This window comes from Panthera pardus, unplaced genomic scaffold (genome assembly GCF_024362965.1).
Source record: "Panthera pardus isolate Hobbes unplaced genomic scaffold, ASM2436296v1 HiC_scaffold_12, whole genome shotgun sequence".
Classification (NCBI taxonomy): domain Eukaryota; kingdom Metazoa; phylum Chordata; class Mammalia; order Carnivora; family Felidae; genus Panthera; species Panthera pardus.
In genome coordinates, this window is record NW_026526677.1 from 31,019,592 (window position 1) to 31,037,030 (window position 17,439).

Genomic DNA, 17,439 nt, shown 5'->3' on the forward strand with positions numbered 1-17,439 from the left:
AATCAGATAATTTTGTCATATAGTCATTACAAAATGACCACAGTAAAAAAAATGCACAAAAAGGACAATATTTGAATTAGCTTTTGAGAGACAAAATCAAGTGATTTTGGATGTGGTATTTTGCTTCCTGGATAACTTTGCATGCTCTGAGCGCTTGTTTGCATCTCTGTTTTCTCAAGACTATTCTGTGGCAATTTGCTTCAGCCCAGCTCTCTTCCACTTTCCTTTCCCAGGAGAAAGGGGAACTGTCATTGTATGTATAATAAGTGTCTACTTTGAATAGAGTAGCCATCTAGATACAAGATATCTGTGTCATAAAACTCAAAGTGGTGACGTTTTCTCTTTTTTCTTTGATGCTATTTCATTACATAAAATTCATATACACTTCATAGTATTTAGAATAAATAATTGTGTAACAAAATAAAATCATTCATAATCAGCCATGGTCATTTTTAAAAAAAATTTAATGTTTATTTTATTATTTCTGAGAGAGAGAGAGAGACAGAGACAGAGTGTGAGGAGGGGAGGGGAAGAGAGAGAGGGAGACACAGAATCCAAAGCAGGCTCCAGGCTCTGAGGGAGACACAGAATCCAAAGCAGGCTCCAGGCTCTAAGCAGTCATCACAGAGCCCGATGCGGGGCTCAAACTCTTCAACCATGAGATCATGACCTGAGCCAAAGTTGGATGCTTAACCAACTGAGCCACCCAGGTGCCCCAGGCATGATCATATTTAAAACAAACAAACAAAAGATGATTTGAATCTATTTCCAGGTTTGGAAGCATTAAGCCAAGAAAGAAACCATGTTCTCAGACTGACGATGCATTGTAGTATGGGCTCTAACTGATAACCACAGTGAAAGAAAATAGGGAAAGTCAGTCAATCTAAAGACAAACTATCTACTGACAAGATCAGCACCCAGTTTTGTTAAGAATCCAAGCTATTTTAATTCATGCTTTTTAATCAGAAATAGGAATAGTCTCATCATTTTAATTCCAATGCAATATAAACTGAGTATAGACATAATCAGAGCACCAAGATCACATCACTTATATTTTGTATAGCAACATAATCATTCCAATTACAAATAGAAAAACAACATCAAATACATTAAATTAAAAATATAAGCATTTTCTTGCATAGTGTCTTTTAGGTTAAACAGCTTAAATTTCTCCTGACATTAGCCCGTTAGTATACTTAAGATACAATTTTTTGACATTATTTATTATTTATAAAAATAAATCTTTCCCATTTGAGAGATGAGGAAAACAGGCTTTAGTCAATTCTCCAAGTCACACAATAATTCACTCTCACTATGCTGTGTTGCATATTATGTCACAACTTATGTCAATATTTCCTGGGAATAGCTCAGATAAATAGGACATCTAATCGAATGTTATCCAAATTTGCAATCCAAGAATATTTCCTTAATCAAAGTTTTAGGAAGAACCCAAAGGCTTAGAAAGAGACATAATGATAAAATGGAAAAGAAAACCATGAGCTGGGACTAGTTGGTACTCCCATTACTGTTTCATTCTCCAAAGTCCCTCAATAAAGTCCAAAGAACAGTTTAAGAATTGTTCACATAATTTGACTTAATGTTGTTATTTATCTGTTTGTTTTAAGTGGGAGAAAAAACATACAAATGGACAATGGCCAGATATGTAAAATATATATATATAACTCTGATTCATAATATACAGCAACTGAACCATTATCTATAGTGATCAGCCCCAGAAGCCAGCCTACTATACACAAGGCAGACTTGTAGGAAGTCAGACCACCATCCCTAGCAATCTGCCCGGGATGCCAAACAATAACTCATGGAACAATCAGCTCCCAAATGGCTAAGTACTTGATTAATAATTGACAACTTTCCTAATTTTCGTCTCTGCTTCCAACTTAGGACCGACCAGAGAAAGCCAAATGTGTACCCCTAACCAATCACATAGAATACCCACCTCCAGCTTCCTCAAGCCAACAGCCCCCCGTCAGGGCACACCTGACTGAAAAGAAGCCTTCCCTTCTTTTCACTACAAAGCTTTCCTGTCCTTCTGCCTGCCTTTGAGTAACTGTCAAAATGCACGTGATTGGTGGCCAACACTCTTACTATCAAGAGGTTTGAATAAGCAGACATTGCTTTTCTCATTTGGGTGGTCTTGTTTTTAAATTTCCATACAACAATGAGAAAGAATGAAATATGGCCTTTTGTAGCAACGTGGATGAACTGGAGAGTGTTATGCTAAGTGAAATAAGTCATACAGAGAAAGACAGATACCATATGTTTTCACTCTTATGTGGATCCTGAGAAACTTAACTGAAGTCCATGGGGAGGGGAAGAAAAAAAAAAAGAGGTTTGAGAGGGAGACAGCCAAAGCATAAGAGACTCTTAAAAACTGAGAACAAACTGAGGGTTGATGGGGGGTGGGAGGGAGGAGTGGGTGGGTGATGGGTATTGAGGAGGGCACCTTTTGGGATGAGCACTGGGTGTTATATGGTAACCAATTTGACAATAAATTTCATATTAAAAATAATACTAAAAAAATTTCCATACAAGAAAAGCTTTACTATTTTTATAAAAAATGATACATTATCATTTTTAAAAAGCTTAAGTGATACAGGAAAGAAAAATAATCTTATTAACAAGATAACCACCATCTCCATTCAGTGAACATAATAGCTGATATTTCTTTGGTCTGCAGATAAGTAGACAAATAAGTAGGTGGATAGATAGAAGATTAGGTGGGTAAATAGATGAATGGAAACAATTTTCATAAAACAGCATCCTGAAATGCATTCTATTTTAAATTAAATATATTAAATTATTATAACAAATGAAAGTAAATATAAATGAGCTGAGCATCCAATAACTATTTCTTCCCCAAATGCATACTATTTTCTAATAAATTGTCCTAAAGGCAGGTAAAAACATATTGTGAAATAATACGTGCCAGTCACTGTTTTGAACTCTAGAGTTCAAGATGAAATGGTATTGAATGCCTTCCTGCTGTGAAAAATAGGAAAGATTTAGATTTGCATTTCTGCCTCCATTTTCCCACACATTCTTATGTATTATATTCTTATAGTTCCTTATATTAGTATATTTGTTTTGTCAAAATTGATAAAATTTGCATTATTTTCTGTGAAAAGATCAATATCTGAAGTTTGTTGAAATCTATAGATTCCAAGCAGTGTTCTAAACTTGCCTGCCTGCCTTTTGTGGGCTTTATGATTCTTTCTCTTTTCCTCTCCTCACTTTTTGTCTCTCTCTTTTCTTTTATGTCTTTTTTTTTTTTTTTTTTTTTTTTTTTTTTTTTTTTGCCTAAAGTAGGGGCAGAGGCAAGAGAAGGAGAAGAGTTCATCAGCTCCTGACATGGCAGTTTGCTTTGACAAAAAAATTAAAACCCTTAGGATTTGCCCTCTCTTCTGAGATGTTGTCAAATATCCATTACTATGGTTTATTTCACTTGGTTGGAGGAGTATCCTGTTTTTCTGGTAGAATACACTAAGCCTTCAGTTAATTCACTCAATTCAAAATGTAGCTTTGGAAAATCATGTCCCTGCTGGCATTTCTTGCTCCTGCTCACTCATCATCCAGTGTGGCACTTATTCTTAAGAATTTGCCTTGACTGTTTTTCCTGCATTCCTACTTACCCCTTTAGTCCACTTCTCTGAAAATTGAAAAGAATAATGAAAATCTCAAGATCTGGAGTGCTTACCTTCTTTCCCCAAGATGGCTCTCAGGAAACAATAATGATAGTAAATGTTAAATCGGCACCAAGTCTTACTAAAATTTTCTACTTTGTCCCTTCGGTTACTGCTTCTCAAAGTTGATAGCATTTGCCAGTTTTGAATGTCCCTCCCACTTTTTTTCCTGTGTTTTGCTATTGTAGAGGTTTTCAAATGCATATGTATTCCAAAAATTTTCTGCAGGCTGAATAAAAATAGTGCTTATATACTACTATATTTCAAATGAGTCCAGGTGCTGTTTTACAGTGAATAAAATAGAAAGTAATTTAAATGCATTACTGAATTCTTTACAGCTCTTTGTCATTATGTATTTAGGTGAGGGAATCTAGCAGCCTCTTAAGGTTGCAGAGAAAGCCATGTCACCATGTAACCTTGAGAAAGTTCTTTAACTACTGTAAGCCTTACAGTAAAATGAGTTGATAATAGTGTCTATCTTAGAGGGTTGTTATAAGGCCTAAATGAAATAACCTATGCAAAGCAGTCACCACAGTGCCTGCCACCTAATAAGCACTCAGTGTTAGCAGCCACAGTTGCAATCAATGAACACTATCATATGAGGATCTAATAATTGCTTAGAAGGGGTTCTTCTTTTAATGTTGGGCATCATGCTGGACCAGATATGCTTCTTGACTCTTTTGAGTCATGGCTTATCTGCTTCCATTAGGTTAGATTACATACATCCTTAGCTGGAAGAAAATGTATTGAACGTGCCTCCAAAGGAACAAGGCTGATGTCAGTTTAGCATGCAACATCTGTTTGGATGCATGAGGTGTCCCAGCTTGATTTCCATAAGAAGCGGACACTGACACAAAGATTAGCATGAGGAAGTTTATTTGGAGGGCTCTCAGGATGCATACCCGCAGAAGGAAAGGAAAGAAAGCGGGACTGGGCAGAGGGTAGAAGTTGGCTGAGTTGATAGAGTTTCAAGGAAGGCCACAGCTGGCTCCTCCAGGGAGCTCTGGAATGGTAATGGCCTGCCAAAGTGGTCCCAAGCTGTTGCAAGGAGGGCCTTACCATTATATTCCTACATTGACCAGTGATAGGGTGCAGGGTCCCTCTGGGGAAATATAGGAAGGAACAACATTGCTTGAGGCAGCTCTCCCCAGTTGAGGGTAATGTCTGGTGAGAGCTTAGCTTTGAGGACTGGCAGCTGGCAGCCTGCAGCATCTGGGGCATAAGTTCTTGAGGTCTGAAGGGGGAGTTGAGTGTGCAAACAGAATCCATCCTATTAACCACAGCACACTCTTTAGAAATCATATATTTCTTACTCAAAATAGTTCTGAAATGCCATTCGAAATAAATTTCAGGGGCATCTGGGTGGCTCAGTCGGTTAAGTGTCTGACTTCAGCTCAGGTCATGATCTCACGGTTTGTGTGTTTGAGCCCCGTGTTGGGCTCTGTGCTGACAGCTCGGAGCCTGGAGCCTGCTTCGGATTCTGTGTTTCCCTCTCTCTCTCACCCTCCCCTGCTCATGCTCTGTCTCTCTCTGTCTCTCAAAAGTGAATAAACATTAAAAAAAATTTATTAAAAAATTTTTTTCAGAGATATAGTTTAGAAGCTGCTTTAAAAGATGCATCTAATTACCATTTTTATTCTATACTCTGATGCCATGAAGTAAAACAGATAATGAAAAATATCAATGCATTCTCTAGTGGACATGTATTTTAATACATTTAATTCATGCGATTAACATGGCTTGAGACATTTTACATAGCTGTTTATTGCACTGCATCTGATCAATCCTGACCATCTATGTTTTGAAGACTATGTATATACATGTATGTGTACACATGTACATTCATATCTGTTTTTTGAGTAAGTTTGATTTCTACATATTCATGTAAGGGTGTCATGTTTTTTCCAGGGCCAGTGTAAGGCACTGTAAGAAACATAAAGCATAAGAAGCATGCCAGGCCTCAGGGAGCTGAGAGGAGATAAAACACGTGCTCGATAATTATTTATAGCAGACCACTTTTAAAAAGAGTTAAGTGGCCTGACACTCACATGACAGGATCAGCAGAAAAGCAGAGTATTCAGGGGCACAGAGTTCTTGGCCAGGCTTCTTGGGTTCAAATCCCAGCTCTGTTACCTCCTGGTTCTCTGGCTTGACTTTTCTACACATCACTTTTCTCATCTGTAAAATGGGTTTCAATACTGCAGGTTAGGAAGATTACATTAGGTAATCTATGGGTAACAGTTTTGAGTGTAGCCCAGTGCAAGAAACATTATCTTATTTTTCTATATATTAAAAAAAACACATCAGTTTGCCCATGACTCTTGCCTACCTGGTTAAAAAACCGAAATTCGTGTTTTTGTGGGGAGCCTAGGGTCACACAAGAATCATGATACTTGTAGAATGGCCTGGTCTACAGTACATACTGGTCATCACTGGTGCATGCACTTTCTCTGCCTCCAACAAAGAGGTGCTTGGTTCTTTGCCCAGATTGAGAACTGCCGTGTCTAGTTGCTGAATCCTCAGATACACCTTGCGGCCATTCTCTTCGGAGACCTGCATCTCTCCAATTATAGAATCTGGAGCAGCAATCATTCTCCAATGCTTCTGGACTCTTTAAATATCTACTCCCCATTCTCTGGAAAAACTCTCTCAAAACCTTTCTACTCCAAGCATAATCCATTACCTTTCCCGTCCCTGAAATATCTCTCCTCAGATAACCTAGTTCCATATTCTCTTATGAGCCTAGACTTTTGGAAAAAAAAAAGTCCTGTTTGGAAATGATTTTTGGGGGGTATGTTTGTGTTTTTCCCCCATTTCTTGGGAAAGCAAAGCCAAAAAAAAATCGACCTTCTTTAAACAAAGAGGTGTGAATTATTTACAGCAGTGAGAATAAAATGCAAATTAATATCTCAGTACATTGTTCTACCACACAGGGATGGCTCTATGTTAAATAGAGCTTATTTCTTCCTATTTAACTAGCAGTTCAAACTATTATAAAACTCATTGCCTGTATTGGAGTGAAATGAGTTTCAGTATTTGCAGAATTCAAAATTAGTAATTCAACAATCTGTTGTTAACACAACCTTTTGTTTTCACCCTTCCTCTGTTTATCAAATTATCTGCAGATGGTTCAGATCACAGGGTTTCAAAAAGGAATTTTTTTTACTAGAAAAGCAAGTGCACTCTTTGAAGCTGTATTGCTCTCACACCTGTATCCCATTCACTAAGTATGTTCTGCCGTGTATTAAGATGTTCAGATATGCTTCTGTTGAAATGATGTTGTTACATTCCCAGAGATAGAATATTGAGGAGGCTGAACGTGAACTCGAAGAAGGTAAGTGTATTACTGAGTGATAGGAAGGGAGGGACCCTGTAAAATAATGTTTTTGAGGAGTTACAACATCAAATGAAACCTTGGACCATTCAGGTACAACTCAAGTGGGACTAATCTTGAAAATGAAACTTAGAAATAGCAAGAGCATTATTAACAGACAAAAAAAGATAAAATCCTAAATATTTAGCTATATGTTACATTATAACTGTCACATTGAATACTGTGGTGAGCACCCAAAACATTGTATAAAAATAAAATTCTATTATACATTTACTAAAGGATTTATTTAGAGAGATAATTCTTAGAAAAAAGATATTTTTGTAAGCTCCTAGGGGAAATACTTGGTTTTTAGGTTCCTACGATTCCCTGGTCACAACTTTTTCATCAACCAGTCAACGTATACCCTTGTTTTATGTTCATGTCTGTTTAAAGCCACCTTATTTAATACATATTTTTGATTTATCAACATCGAACTCATGGCCAACAGCACTATAACTCATGCCTGAGTCGCATGCCTTCTTGGACTTAGGAACATCAGCACTACTTTGGGGAGTATTTTATTTTATTTTATTTTATTTTATTTTATTTTATTTTTCTTCCAAGTTTTCATTTAAATAGTAACTAACATACAGTGTAATATTACTTTCAGGTATAAGGTTTAGTGATTCAATACTTACATACTAAACTTTGTGCTCATCACAAGTGACCTCTCTAATCCCCATCACCTATTTTATCCATCCACCCCACACCCCAAGTACCTCCCCTCCAGCAACCATCAGTTTGTTCTCTATTGTGAAGAGTCTGTTTCTTAGTTTTCCTACACTTTCCCCACCCTACATGTTCATTTGTTTTGTTTCTTAAATTCCATATGTGAATGAACTCATATGGCATTTGACTTTCTCTGACTGACTTATTTCACTTAGCTATATATTCTGTAGCTCCATCCACACCATTGCAAATGACAAGATTTCATTCTTTTTTATGGCTGAATAATATTCCACTGTGCGCGTACATGTGTGTGTGTGTGTGTGTGTGTGTGTGTGTGTGTGTATACACCACTGAAGGCCATTTTAAATAACAAAATCACCAGCAAAAAGTAGAAAAATGCAAATAACATGGCACCAACTGGACTTCAAAAAGCACTTATTTATAGTGTGAGAACTGAAACAAGAATGAAGAAATTTGCCTGAACTTTATTTGGTCTCAACTGCAAACATATACATTGTATGACTCCAATTTTTTACCTCAATGTTCATATCCATGAATGCCCATAAAAGCAATGTGAATATTAGATTTTGGGGATTACAAATAAATTTTAGTGAGTAGGCAAATTCACAAATACAGAATCTTTAAACAGTGAGGATCCACTGTACTTAGAAGTAAATGTTTATAGGTTGCTATAAAGGAGTAACCTAACCATATTTTTTTAGAGGTTGGGTTATTTAAACATTTTAAGGCACTTTTGATTGGGTCATAATTATTCAGTCTGGAACATTAATATTGGGAGGAATCTTAAAGATCGATTTTTATAGGTAAAGAAGATTGATCCTGCTTTTTACTAGAAAAGCAAGTGCACTCTTTGAAGCTGTATTGCTCCCACACCTTTGGGAAAGACACCTTTCCCAAAGTTGCATTATAAGTCACTTGGTAGCTCAACAGGGCCTAAATCTCTTATCCCTTGATCCTAAGCTTTTCATTACTGTTCTACCCCATACAGCATAGAATTTAATGTTAAGGTTGAGATCGTATGAATGATTATGCCAATTCCTGGTTTGAATCCATTCAAAAAAATTAAGGAGTTCAACATAGCAAAAGCAATGAGCATTGACAGTTAATCTTGATAATTTCACTAGCATCAATGGCAGATCTTCTATGAGTCTAATTTTTATGATGAACATATCTTTTATTTCACCATACCCAACAGAGATGTATGCTCTCTGCATACACACAAACTGGTTTTAGTCTTCAGCACAAACTATGAGTAAAGTCAACCAGGGTGGATCTTAAAGGTATTATTAAAATGATAAAGCTAAATAAAAAAAAACTTTTATAATATATACAGTATCAAAAACTAGATTTTCATTCCTAACTTTTTTATATGGTATATTCATCATATCGTTCAGATTCAACAATGTCACATTCAAATGACTCAACCTCTAAAAAAACTATGGTTATGTCACTAGTTTGGGCACTAGTGACCCAAAAAACATTTATTTCCAAGTATGTCTATTTTGAAATTAGGGATAGTTTCAATATTGAGTGACTGATTCTAACACAGATAGATGCTGGATAAATAGATGAACAGAAAGAAGGAAATTTGGTGTCTGAAACAAAAATATACTTAATCATTTTGATAACATATTCCACTGGAATGTCTCTGTATCTAAGACATCTTTGTCTCTGGGATTAATGATTTTCATTTTGTTCTCAATTTGCTACAGTAACCACAGATCAAATTTTAATATTCTATTGAGTTAAAGTCACTAATTATTTCAAAAAGGCAGAGAGAAGAGATTTTGTCAAGAATTGGTTTATGAAGCCTGAGCTATATTCTGAAGTCATAAATACCTCTTCTTTAGAGTCCTTCTTCAAATTTGACTGCAATTTTAAAAGGGTTCTATTGCTTTTTAAAATGGATTGTCATGAGTCATTAACTGTCCCAGAACTTTAAGTATTTCCTGCACTAGGAAATCAAGGATGGAACTGACAGCCTGCTGGACTGAAAATCAAACAACCTGGAGTCAAGAGACCACTGACTAATTGAGGGAAATTCTGTTTGAGAATGGGAGTCCATGGACAATGGATAATTATCCATCTTACTTAGGGTCATTGATTAATTTAAACATGAGTGAATTTTTTTTTAATGTTTATTTATTTTTGAGAGAGAGACAGAGCACAAGCAAGGGAGGTGGAGAGAGAGACACAGAATCCGAAGCAGGCTCCAGGCTTTGAGACAGGCTCCAGCACAGAGACAGATGGGGGCTTAAACTCACAAGCCATGAGATCATGACCTGAGCCACCCAGGCACCCTATGAGTTACTTTTTTAAAGGGCTGTGTTTTGGGACACCTGGGTGGCTCAGTCCATTAAACATCGGTCTCTTAATTTTAGCTCAGGTCATGACCTCACAGTTTGTGAGTTCAAGCCCCACATCGAGCTCTGTGCTGAGCATGTGGAGTCTGCCTAGGATCCTCTCTCTCCCTCTATCTCTGCCCCTCCCCACTCATGCACACTCTTTCTCTCTCAAAATAAATAAACATTAAAAAAAAAGGGCTATGTTCCACAAAAATAAATAACAATAATAATGTAGAGTCTATTGTGAAGAGTGCAGATTTAGAGTCTATAATTTCATGTTTATAAAAATCTTAGATTCTATTTCCAATAACATAAATGTTGGAAAACCTAATGCTATGTGACAGTTACTCAGGCTTCCGATATCTGGTTAAATAAAGACCAGAAATAAGTTTCAAAAGTAGATTGAAGTTCATTCTTGAATAACTTCAGTAGTTCTTATTTTAATTATTAAAAATAAAACCTATGCAGAATAAGAAGTAGTCTCAAAAATGAGTCAACAAAAGAAATTAATAACCTAGCTAAGAAAGATCTTGGGCTTTGGAGTCAGGCAAAATTCACTAACAGTTCAGGTTAGTCATTTGATTTCTTCAGGCTTCCTCAATAAATCAGTACAGTGATACCTATATGGTAGGTTGGTTGTAAGTTCTAAATGAGATAATGTCTATAAAGTACTTTGCATTTCTATTATATGTAATATAACTGTGTAAAAGTTACCACCAAATTTAGTGGCTTAAAATAATACATATTTATTATATGACAGTTTCTGTGGGTCAGGAATCTGGGCCAAATTTAGCTAGATGCCTCTGGCTTGAGTTCTCTCATGAGATTGCAGCCAAGTTTTTGGCTGGGTCTGAAGTCTTGTCTGAAAACTGGACTGGAGAAAATATTTCAAGCTAACTCATGTGGGCTTCTATTCCTTGGGACTATCAGATTGAGAGACTCATTTCCTTGCTGACTGTTGGCCAGAAGCCTCTCTGTTTCTTTTCATATGGACCTCTCCACAGGGCTACGTGGTAATATGGCAGGTGGCTTTCCCTAAAGTGAGCAGTCCAAGAGAAAGAGAAAGAGAACATTTAAAACAGAAAATGCAGTCTTTTTACAGCCTAACATCAGAAGTGACATCCCATGACTTGTGCCATATTTGATTCATTAGAAGCTGATCAGTAAATCCACTCAAGAGTAGGGGATTACACAATGATGTTAAGCCAGGAGTTTGGGGTCATTGAGGATCATCTTCAAAGCTATTGAGAGAATGGTTATGGTTCCAAACAGGTGGATTTAAACATCCCCTGATCATAACAATTATAATAACAGCAATCTTTCTATGGAGCTTGTTATTGCCAAGCAGTGTTTTAAGTGTTTGTATACATATTAATTAATTTAATCCTTACAAATTATCATGCTTCTTTTGAAGATGAGAAAATAAAGTTAGAGAGAAATTGTCCATGAACCAAAGTGTCCATGGTCACAGAGCTTATAGTGTTATATTTGTGATTTGAATTCAAGCAGTGCCAAAGCCTAGAGTCCTAAATATTATGCCGTACTCCTGCACAATCATTGGCCCCTAACCTTTATGACTTTCTCAGGAATCTGATGAAAGATATGAATTCTTTTCTAGAAAAATATACTAAGGTACATTTTCTGTACCATTTTAGAGGGTTTTCAGAAACCCTGAAATTCACAGATGGACACCGGATGTAGAACCCTTGTCTATATATAATGCTACAACTTGAATAGAATTCAGTAAAACCTAGATTTCTTCATAGCACAAGCTGGTGTAGTAAGGAACAGACTGTGAATCAGTAGAATTGAGTTTGGATTCCAGCTCAATAGGTAAGTCATTTCACTTGAACCCACAGTCCTTTTATCTGTAAAATGGACATAATCCTTTCTCTATGTAAGAACTAGCATACACTGAGTGTAAAAACTCACATATATTACTTTGTACCATGCACTGTTCCAAGTGTTTTTCTCAGAGTATCTAATTTATTAATACTAACACATCCTCCCTTTTCCCTGTGAGATAGATATAATTATAATCCTGTTTTAGAGCTAAGAAAACTGAAACCCAAAGAGGTGAGGTACCTTGTCTACGGTCACATGGTAAGGGGCAGAGTCAGAATTTGAACCAAGTCAATCTGATGTTGAAGTCCATATTCTTAAATGCTGCACACCATCACCCTCTGGGGCTACTGTAAGAATACAATAAATATGCAAATATGAAAATATTCCATAAATGGCAAGTGCTAAACCATTCCAGATACATAGTTGAAAGAGAAACGAAATTTATTTGTATTGCAATCATGTAACTTCACAGCTGTGAGACCTTAAACAAGACTTTTTAAACTATCTGGGCCTCTGCTTCCTCAACTATAAAAAATGAAAAATCATACATCTCTTCCCTTTCTTAAATGTGATGCCTACAGGAAGACATTCAGTAAACTGTAAAGCATTAAGTTAATGTAGGTTCTTATATTTATTTATATTTCCTCTAATTACCTTGACAAAGGTCCTTAAAGTGGATAAATGGTATTTCAAACTCAAAACCTTGAGTTTCTTTTATAGAGGATAATGTCCAGAAAGTATCAAGCCTGGCTACATTTGCTGATGCCTCAAATATATATATATATACATATATATATATACATATACATATATATACATATATACATATATATGTATATATATGTATATATACATATACATATATATACATATATACATATATGTATATACATGTATGTATATACATACATATATATATATATACATATATATATATATATATATAAAACCAGGTACCAAATATATATGTGTATAGATATATTTAAAACCAGGTACCATCAAGCACTAGACTTGTCTTCTGAACATCTAGACCCACCTGCAGTTTAAATTTTTCAAGAATTGGTTTGGCTTTAGGGCACCTTGGTGGCTCAGTTGGTTGAGTGTCCAACTTTGGTTCAGGTCATGATCTCACAGTTTGTGAGTTCAAACCTTGCATTGGAATTAAAAAAAAATTCCATTTACAATAGCAACAGAAATAAAATAAAATACTTCGGAATAAATTTTACCAAGGAAATGAAACTGTATACTGAAAACTATAAAACATTGATGAAAGAAATTGATGAAGACACAAATTATTGAAAAGATATCCCATGTTCATGAATTATAAGAATTAACACTGTTAAAACATCCATACTACTCAAAGCAATCTACAGATTGAATATAATCCCTATGAAAACTCCAATGCCATTTTTTTTACAGAAATAGAAAAAAAGAATCTTAAAATTTGTGTGGAATTATGAAAGACCTCAAATAACTAGAACAATCTTGAGCAAGAAGAGCAAAGGTGGAGGTAGCACACTTCCTGATTTCAAACTATATCACCAAGTATAGTAATCAAAAACAGTATGCTGTTGACATAGAAACAAACACAGATCAGTGGAACAGAATAAAGAGCCAGAACAAAAACCCACACATATATGCCAACTAATTTTCAACAAGGTTGCCCAAAATATATAATTTATTGAAAAATGACCTTGAAAAAACTGGAGAGCCACATTTAAAAAATTACACTGTTGTACCATACACACAAATCAACACAATGGAGATTGAAGACTCAAAGGTGGGACCTGAAACCATTAAATCCTAAAAGAAAATGTAGGAGAAAAGCTTCTTGACATTGGTCAATGCAATGGTTATTTGATATGTCACCAAAGCACAGGCAACAAAAGCAAAAATAAGTGGGACTACATCAAAATAAAAGTTTCTGCACAGCAAAGGAAACAAATGAAAAAATAAAAATAAAAGGGAACCTATGGAATGGAAGAAAATATCTTCAAACTATATATCCAGTAAGACGTTAATATCCAAAATATATAAGCAACTCTTACATCTCAATAGCAAAACAAAACAAAAAAAAAACAAAACAAAAAAACAAAAAAAACAAAAACAAAAACAAAAACAAATAACCTGATTTAAAAATGGGCAAAAGACCTGAATAGACGTTTTTCCGGAGAAGACATATAAATAGCTAACAAATATATGAAAAGATGCTCCACATCACTACCTATCAGAGACATGCAAATCAACATCACACTGAGATATCTCCTCACACTTGTCAGAATGTCTATTATCAAAAAGGTGAGAGATAACAAATGTTGGCAAGGATATGGAGAAAAGGACTTGTGCAGTCTTGATGGAGATGAATTGTCATAGCCATTATAGAAAACAGTATGGGGGTTCCTCACAAAATTAAGAATAAAATTATCATCTGATCTAGTAATCCCACTTCTGGATATGTATCCAAAGGAACTGAAATCATTATCTCAAAGAAATATCTGTATTCCCATGCTCATTTAAGCATTATTCATAATAACTGAGATATGGAAACAACCTAAGTGTCCATCAATGGATAAATGAGTAAAGAAAATATGATACCCATGCATGCATGTGCATGTGAGCATGTGCCTATGTGCACGTGTGCACATACACACAATGGGATACTATTCAGCCACAGAAAATAAGGAATAAGGAAATCCTGCCATTTGTGGGATGAAATTGGAGGGCATTATGCTAAGTGAAATAAACCAGAGAGAGAAAGACAAGTATTGTATGGTATCACTTATATGTGGAACCTAAAAAAAAAAACAACAAAAACACCCAAACCCTAAAAAGCGTTAAACTCATAGTAACAAAGAGTAGAATGGTAGCAACCAAGGACTTACGTGGGGGGTGGGGGGGGGTGGGGGGGTGGGAGGGAGTGGTATGAAGGAAATGGTGAGATATAAGTCAAAGGATATACATTTCCAGTTATAAGGTAATCTAATATTCAGCTGCGTGACTTTAGTTAATAATACTGTATTGTGTACTTGAAATTGGCTCAGAGAATAGGTCTTACGTATTCTCATTGTAATAAAGGTTACTATATGAGGGCACCTGGGTGGCTCAGTTGGTTACGTGTTGGACTCCAGATGGTGGCTCAGGTCATGATCTCACAGTTCATGGGATCCAGCCACACATCAGGCTCTGTGCTGATAGCATGGAGCCTGCCTGGGATTCTTTCTCTCCCTCTGTCTCTGCCCCTCCTCAGCTGGCGCGCTCTCTCAAAATACATACATAAATTTTAAAAAAATAGAAAAGGTAACTATATGAAGTATTGGATGTGTTAATTAACTTGATTGTGGAAATCCTTTCACAATGTGAACATATATAAAATAATCACATTGTACACTTTAAATATGTTACAATTTTGTCAATTATATTTCAAAAAAGATGGAGGAAAAAAGGTAACATACAATAGTATTAAGAAGGTTAGCAATGGACTCAGGAGGCCTACATTCAAGTCTCAAGCCTACACGTATTGTCTATGTGACCTTAAGTGAGTTGCCCAACTGCTTTACACCTGCTTGTGCATCTGTAAAAAGGGGATAATAATAGTACTAACTTTATAGGATTGTGATGTGGGTTAAGTGAGCTTTGTACATATTCAGAACAGTGATTGGCAAATGTTAAAGACTCAATAAATATGAGTTATTATATTTGAATGACTGCACTCTCTTCCCCATGTCTCATTTTAATACCTATGAAGTGGGAACAGTACTGAATTTTATTTCTGATTAGGATTGTAACACATTTTCAAGTTGCTTGAAGAATATTTTAAACTCTGTAGGTGCTATGGATCTACAAAGGGTAACTGTTTTCCACTTTTAAAAGGGAGAAGATAATTACTATGTGGTCTTTTTCAGGAGAAGCATTATTCAACAAAGAGTTGGGTTTTTTTTGTTGTTGTTGTATTTTTTTTTAGCACCCACAGAGTTGCAAGCTACTGTGGGATGACTCAAATGATTTAGAAAACTCAATTCTGGAATGAAGTGGAATATTTTTCTTATATCAGAATTTCTATAACTACAATATCAGAGCAGGAGAATATCAGTTTTCATGTGGGAAAAGAAATCCTTTCATAAGAAACATACAATATGTTACAAAGAGTAAGTAAAGAAAGAATCTATTTTAAACTGCCTCTCCTCTTAAGAAAAATAAACCCATTTATTCTTTGCATATTATGTCCATGACTACCCTCTGCTTTATCAGAAGCTCAAAGGTATCCCAGGCACCTATCAGGTCAGCCTTCCACCAAGTGCATTTCTATTTTTGATTCCTCAGAGGAAACAACAAAGCTTACAGGCTTGTTTTGGATTGGAGTTTTTGCCCTGTCACACTGAGGACTAACTGAGCCCAAACCCCCTACTTAATGGCACTGACAGAGACCAGCTCAAGGGAAAAGACAATGTGAGTTTATGAAATAAACACATAAATATCTGTTTAAAAAAAGATGGTGACATACAATCTTGTCATTAGCAAGACATTTAATTAGAGGACCAGAATATCATAGGCTCACTCACAGCATCTTCAAATCCTCTCCAAAGAACACCTCCACCCTTAACAACTAAAATTTAAAATCAGACAGAAATTGGGGTGTCTGGGTGGCTCAGTCGGTTAAGCATCCAACTTCAGCTCAGGTCATGATCCTGTAGTTTGTGAGTTCGAGCCCCACATGGGGCTCTGTGCTTGACAGCTCAGAGCCTGGAGCCTGCTTCAGATTCTGTGTCTCCCTCTCTATCTGTCCCTCCCCTGCTCACACACACACACACACACACACACACACACACACACTCTCTCTCTCTCTCTCTCTCTCTCTCAAAAAAAAAAAAAAAAAACCACTAGAAAAAAATTTAAAAAAATCAAACAGAAAAAGATGCTTGCTTTTTTCACCAGTTAAATACAACTGGAACTTGCGCTTTACTTAACCAGATTTCCTGAGTAGTTATCCTGGACTCAGATGAATCCCAAAGAATGGACAGGGTATATGTGCATTTTAGGGTATATATTGGGGGAGAATGCAGAATGTTATTTGGGGAAGCATTGTAACAGCCTAAATTCAGAATTAATCCAGTTTATTAGTGAACAAAGGTCAAATAGGAAAAGTCTTGACATGCCTGGGTGAGGTGTAAAACCCAGAGGTATTGAGCCAGGGTACCTGCCATGTGTATGTCATGGGTCAAGAAGATCCCACAGCAGAGTTTAAAGGGAGAAGTCCAAGCCATAGCCAGGGTGAAGGGTACAGTTGGGTTTTAGAACTTAGAAATGGGAATGAGAACAGAGCCATGGCCCGAGTTAGCAAGGATGAGGAGGGGAGACTGAAAATTTCCTGAGTGAAATTTTTGCCTCTGTCCATTAGGATGGACAACATGCCAAGCAGCCATGGATACAAGGAGAGCCACGGTTTCCTTATATTAGGATGACAAGTAATTTCCCTAGGATCTTA

General features: G+C 36.2%; 1 protein-coding gene across 1 annotated transcript in view; it reads right to left on the bottom strand.

Moving 5' to 3' along the window:
* Positions 1 to 4,563: 4,563 nt before the first annotated feature.
* Positions 4,564 to 17,439, bottom strand: part of LOC109271052 (uncharacterized) — a 47,071-nt gene continuing 34,195 nt past the window's right edge. The window contains exons 5-6 of the mRNA XM_053900616.1: positions 12,198 to 12,304; positions 4,564 to 5,882 (exon numbers count right to left, since the gene is read on the bottom strand). The gene's annotated coding sequence lies outside the window, so the exon portion shown is untranslated. The remainder of the gene's footprint in view (positions 5,883 to 12,197; positions 12,305 to 17,439) is intronic.